Raw genomic sequence first — 7,049 nt, 5'->3', positions numbered from 1 at the left:
ACCTTTGTCAAGGAAGCTACAGGCTTAGGACATGACTACCCACCGTGTCTGGCCTTTAGCTAGGAATTTGCATGTTCAGACCATTTTATTTGGTTACTTTTGGTTTCTGAGTTTCTAAGTCCCGCTACACAGGCCTCCCCTGAGCTAGTCAGGTTTGGTAGATGGCCTCTATTTCATCCGCAAGAGAGAGAGGCCAAAAAAATTAAAAATAGGAAAATGGCATGAATAGAAAAGTCACAGGAGAAAAAAAGCTAAGGACCAATAAATGACTAAGGGAGGGTTCAATCTTGCTAGCAATCATTGAAATGGAAATGCTTCTCTTTCATTAGAGTGCTAAGACTGTGAAAATTTAATAATATCAAGTGTTTGGGAGAATAGAGCAAACTGGACATCGGATATACTATTGATGGAAGTACAAATTAAGTGCAAACACCATGGAGAGCAATTTGGCAATATCTAATAAAGAGGAAGATGTGCTAGTCTTTGACCTGGCCTTGCCTTTTTAAGTATATAACCTTAAGAAGTTCTTGCACATGGGAATCCCCATTTATAATGACAACAACACAATTTGTCGCAGTGAATAATTGGAAACCACCTAAATGATTACCAATGGGAAAATAAATTGTAATCTATTCCTACAATAGAATTTTACATGATAAATGATGAGCTATGTAAAGGTATCAATGTGGATAAATTATATAACATTGAGTTGAAATGCTACAATAGGACACATTACAATTCATATTGGGGTAGGATATATATAATATACCATTTATATAAATTTTTAATGCTTCACCAAATATATATCTCAAACTTTAAAAAGTGTGCACAGGAAGGACATGAGATCTTAAAAATCGCAGCTACCTGGGAGGGGGGCAAGAGAAACAAATGGGGTTAAGGACGAGCACAAAGTGGTCATCAACTAAATCTGTAAAATTTTGTTTGAAAAACAGAACCGGAATTATTATTTTTTAAATGTTTAACATCTGCTCATTCAGGGTATCTAGTGTAAATGGTGTCGGCTTAAGAAACGTCCAAACACGTAGAGAATTTTTATGAGTTTATTTGAGCCAAAACCGATGCCAATTGCTGGGAAGCAAGATCTCCAATGCTCCAGAGAATAACAGTTTTAGCTTTTCAAATTAAAGGGGGGAGTAAGGAAGATTACATGAAGGTGGGAGAAAGCAAAGATGAGATTTCAGACTAGTTAACAAGATTATGTGCTCTTTTGAGTGTGGTTGCTGAAGGATCTGCAGAAACATTTCAAAAAAATGTGTCAACCTAGCAGTATAGAAACAATGGACAGGGCTTGCTTAAGGCAAAGATAAAACTTTTCCTAAAGAAGTTACAGGCTTGGAGCATGACTACCCCATGACCTGCCCAGTTAGGAATTTATGATCACATCATCCTGTGAGTTTATTTTCCATAGAATCCCTATTTTGTCCCATATTTTAATCTCTGTGTAGTTGGAATTAATACAGCTTTACAAAAATGAAAGAAAAAAAAAAGATTACTGTTGCCTTAGCCGGTTTGGCTCAGTGGATAAAGTGTCAGCCTATTACTGAAGGGTCCAGGGTTTGTTTCCAGTCAAGGGCACAATCTAAGGTTGTGGGCTCAATCCCCAGTAGGCGGCATGCAGGAGGCAGACAATCAGTGATTCTCTCTTATCATTGATGTTTCTATCTCTCTCTCCCTCTCCTTTTGTCTCTGAAATCAATAAAAATATATTTAAAAAAATAAGATTACTGTAATTTGTTATTACAATTTATCTGGAAATTTCAGAAAGACTTTCATACTTTAAATTTGCAATTATCAATATAATGATATATTATGGATGAGCAAAGCTAACTGAAATTCTGTATATGATTTATCATATTTCAGTCTTTCATTTACCACAGAGAGTGACAAAAAAAAAATAGTTTCATTTTAACCTCTTTTTCCTTACCTATTTTCTTTTTAGAGTGGTATAATCAATGGTTTATAACTATATTATAAAAATATCCAACATTCAAAAAGAAGGAAGAGCCTTAACCGGTTTGGCTCAGTGGATAGAGCCTCGGCCTGCAGACTGAAGGGTCCCAGGTTTGATTCCGGTCAAGAGCATGTACGTTGGTTGCGGGCACATCCCCTGTGGGAGATGTGCAGGAGGCAGCTGATCAATGTTGTTTCTCTCTCATTGATGTTTCTAACTCTCTAGCCCCCTCCCTTCCTCTCTGTAAAAAAATCAACAAAATATATTATTTTTAAAAAGGAAGAGAAAATGAAGTTACAGCTAACAGCAAAGACCCTGACATACTACTAATAATCACCTACTCTTTAGCATTGTGCAAAGGAATAAGAAGTATAAAAAAATAAGACAAAGTTCCTTGCCTCCATACATTTACGAATTGGAAACAAGATGAAAGTGTGATGAGGGAAAATGCAGTAAGTGATATAATTTAGCAACATACATTGAAGTGTTGTGGGATTCAAATAATAGAGACTTCAGTGAAGTCTAAATAATTTTTCTGACATCCATGTTGCCAATCTCTCTTCGTCAATTTTGTGGTTCTTATTTGAGTTCCCAGCAACATTTAATTTAGTTGATTACTCCCAACTTCTAGGAATGCTGTGTTTTCTTCCCTTGAGTTCTGTGACACTAGACTCTTCCTAGTTCCCCTCCTAACCCAATGTTCCTTCTTCCTTCTCTACTCAGTCACTAGGTTGTGTGTTCGATACCTAGTCAGCACACATACAAGAATCAACCATTGAATGCACAAATAAGTGGAACAACAAATCAATGTTTCTCTCCCCCTTTCTCTCTCTCTAAAACCAATCAATAAAAATAAACTAAAATGAAAATAATAAAATGCCCAGGGGTTGGTTCTGATATCCATTCTATTCTCTGTCAACTGATTTTTCCTTTGATTAATGTATCCTTTTCATAGCTTTGAAGAACATCTATATGCCAATGACTCCTCTGTCTAAATTTCTGCTTGAGTGTGTGTAATATGCAACATAAACTTCATGTGACCTAAACAGAATTCAACCTGTTTCTCCATCTTTTCCATTTGGTAAACGCAATCCCAATTCACCAAGTCCCTGGCCACTGTACCTTCTTCAGTTTACTTTTTAGTTTTCTTAACATGTGTTTTATAAATACTGAGCAAACTTTTTAGCTGTATGTAGCAGGAGGGAGAAGTGTGTCTATTCCAGTTTTAGTTGGAAACTAGAATTCGTCTCTGCTATAGTCTGAATGTTTGTACCCCCAATTCATATATTGAATTCCTAATGCCTAATGTAATGGGTATTAGGAGGCGGGGCTTTAGAAAGGTGCTTAGGTTATTAGGTGGAACCCTTAGAACTTGGATTAGTGTTCTTATAAAAGAGACACTAAGCAACCCCTCACGCTGTACACGATTGGAGTGAGAAGGTAACAGCTATGAACCAGGAAGAAGGCCCTCACCTGACTACGTTGGCACCCTGATCTCAGACTTCCAGCCTCCAGAACTGTGAGAAATAAATTTCTGTTGTTTATAAGTTACCAAGTTGGGATTATTTTGTTATAGAAGCCCAAACAGTCTAACAAACTCTCCTTTATTTTTACATTTTCAAGAAATTTATTTTTTTATTGTTAAGTATCTCTAAAGTCATTTTATCAATATAATTTTGAGATGTAGATCTTCTACTTATTAATTTTTTGGGCACTCTATATACGTTTCATATTTGAGTTCTTTGTTGACTATAGATAGTAAATACTTTCTCCAATTCTATAGTTTTCTTCTCTAAATGTGTTTTCCTTTTTTATAAACAGAAATTCTTTAAAAAAAAATTTTTTTAAATATATAGTCCATTTTAACTTTTATCTATTTTATGTTTAGGGAACTTTGTAGTCTCTTAAAGAGATTTTTTTGCTCACTTTTTAAAAAATATTTTTTTCATTGATTTTGAGAGGGAGAAAGAGAGAGAGAGAGATCAATGTAAGAGAGAAACATGATTAGTTGCCCCCTGTATGCACCCTGAATGGGAACCAAACCTGAAACCTGAGCATTGCCCTGACCTTTTGGTGCACGGGATGATGCTCAACCAGCTGAGCCAGGACTTTGCTTACTTTTTATAATTCTTTTCCTTACAAAAAAGCAAAACCCAAACAAACAATAAACCCATTGGTTTCTTTATAATATGTAACTGTCCTAGAGCGAAAACAACCCTTTCCCTGCTGCCATTACACAGTAAGAATGCATATCATGCTCCATAATCAAAACAAACATGTTATATCCTAAAATAAGCAAAAAAAATTAGATAGGAAATCCTATCTCACCTTCAAAACACCATAAATATTTCCCGCAAGTTAGCTTCCTACCAAATATTTATTCTTTACCTCTGCAATACTGACGTCTAAAAATACATTACAAGTTATATGTGCATATGATAATGCTGTGGAAAATAATGGAACCAGAAATGTTAATAGGGGTGTACAACCATAAAAAAAAAAAAAAACACAGGATAAGACTAAACAAGGTCCCATTCAACTGTTTTAAATTTTCAACCAAATATTTAAATTCTTCTAAATCAATCCATGTGCACACATTAACCAATAACAAAGTTAAATATGTTTTGTGGCAAGCTAAAACAAATATTTGTTTTTAGGTTAGGCTAACATCACCATCTGGTGTGGGAAAGCTAGACTGTGGTATTCCTTTCAGGCATTTTGCATTATCATATTTAAGAACTGGTAAAATAAAAACAAATTCTAAGTCTTAATAGATTTTAGTGATTTCCTTAAATCCATGACAAGTGAAAATACATATAGATCCTCAGAACTTGAAACATTTTCTCCAACATACTCAAAACCACAAAAAGGTTCAAGGATGGAAGCTTAGATAGAATACAAATCAAGACTAATTCTACTGCAATTTACTTTGTTTATGATTGAGCTCAAAAGTGGGCAGATCATCTTGCTAAGAAGCCTGGGTTAATGAATTAAAGCAGCGGTTCTCAACCTGTGGGTCGCGACCCCTTTGGGGGTTGAACGACCCTTTCATAGGGATCACCTAAAACCATCGGAAAACACATATATAATTACATATTGTTTTTGTGATTAATCACTATGCTGTAATTATGTTCAATTTGTAACAATGAAATTGGGGGTCACCACATGAGGAACTGTATTAAAGGGTCGCGGCATTAGGAAGGTTGAGAACCACTGAATTAAAGATGAAATAATAGTCTTCTTTAGAGCCTTATACAAGACACTGTAGTAAAATGATCCTAATCTGGAGATTTATCAGTAAAATGTGAAATGAAGACTTGCCAAATAAATCAAGTTGTTTATTGCCTTTATCTTTTTCTTTCTGTAATTTGTAACACAGAGGTACACGGACAATCACACCACCTGTTCTGAAGAATTCTTGTCAGGCTTATTCTGCCAGAACCATTACTTCTTTCTGCAGTAACTGAAATGAATAAAAAGTTGCTTATTTCTTTGGCTCCCAACTGGAGTATTCTAGAAAGGTCAATGTCATCTTCCTATAAAAGAACTTCAATTCATTAAAATATAGTATTTGTATTTTCTATAGAAGAGACATGAAGGGTACTGTAACCATTTAGAAACTTCCTTTCTTTAATATGACCTTTCTTCCCTTTTTTAATTTAAACTGGCCTCACTAGCACCCTGACTCACCTGCCTCCTTCTCCCTTGCATGTCACTCCCTTAGTCATTAAGCCCTCAAGGCAATGAGGTTCTGATCAGCATCAAATAATCTTAGAAACAAAGCCTCGGAACTGTTGGCCAGAGATAGCTTCCATCAAACTAGCCATAACATCTAGGCCTCAGTTATGTTTCAGCTCCAGGGCCAAAAAAGTGACAAAAGCAGATAAAACATGGCTGACATTAGGACCAAATGGCATGATCAACTACCCTGTACCCTAGCACCAACCAATCAGTAGAGACCACAACCCTAACTCCCTTAAATCACCTGATTAATGATCCCCCCCCCCCTTATAACCCATCCCCTGGAAGCCGTTGGGGAGCCAGGTCCTCGAGCATTAGCTCACTGTGGGCATGGGCCACTTCCTCAAGTAAAACCCTTTCTTTCTTTGCTGCAAGCTCCTGTGCATGTCTTTCTTTTTTTAAAATTTATCTTTATTGTTGAGAGTTATTACACGTGCCTGGGTTGCGGGTTCGGTCCCTGGGGGGAGGGGGGAGAGGGCGGTGAGCAGGAGGCAGCCAATCAATGATTCCCTCTCATCATTGATGTTTCTAGTTCTCTCTTTTTCTGAAATAAAACAACAAAAAAGTGTCTATATGGTTTCGGGGACTGATACTGTGTAAGCCACTCAGAGAGCTTCCTTGAACTGGTGTCAGGACTTTCATTATGGATGTTCAGGCTGTAGGAATCTGTCAGATTGTCATGGCTTCCCTTCATTCGAACAAAAATGAAGCTCTGAAACTTTCATATAGGTGTCTTCCTGACTGGCAGGCTTAAAGACTCAGAGCCTAACTGTGATGCGCTCTAATACTGAGTACACATATCCTGGCCTACTGCTTTATCTACCATTGCTGTGGTTCCTGCTTGTAAATGAACACCTAGAATGAACCCTCTAAGACACAGGGAAAATGAGCTAATCCTCCCTCTTGATTGAAACTGGACACATTCTTTCTACTTTTTTTACTTAAAACTGGCCTCACCCAGCACCCCGTTTCCTTCTCCCTACCATGTCCACTCCCTTAATCATTAAGTCCTCAGGAGAAAAGGTTCTAGTCAGTATCAAATAATCTTAGGAACAAAACCTCGAGTCTGTAGGCCACAGAGACAGTTTTGTCAAACTAGAGATAACGTCTAGGTCTCAGCTGTTTCAGCTCCAGACCCAGAGAAGTGGCAAAATCAGATGAAGCGATGCCGTTTTTGACGTCAAGACCAGATGCACTGGTCAACTACTCCCTACCCTAGTACCAATCAGTAGAGATCATGACCTATCCCTTAGTCACAACGATTGATAACCTGAAAGCCATTGACTAGTCGGATCTCTGAGCACTAGCTCACCTGTGACTCCGGGCCACTTCCTGA

Source organism: Myotis daubentonii, chromosome 4, assembly GCF_963259705.1.
Source record: "Myotis daubentonii chromosome 4, mMyoDau2.1, whole genome shotgun sequence".
NCBI classification, from domain to species: Eukaryota; Metazoa; Chordata; class Mammalia; order Chiroptera; family Vespertilionidae; genus Myotis; species Myotis daubentonii.
This window is presented reverse-complemented; position numbering follows the sequence as displayed.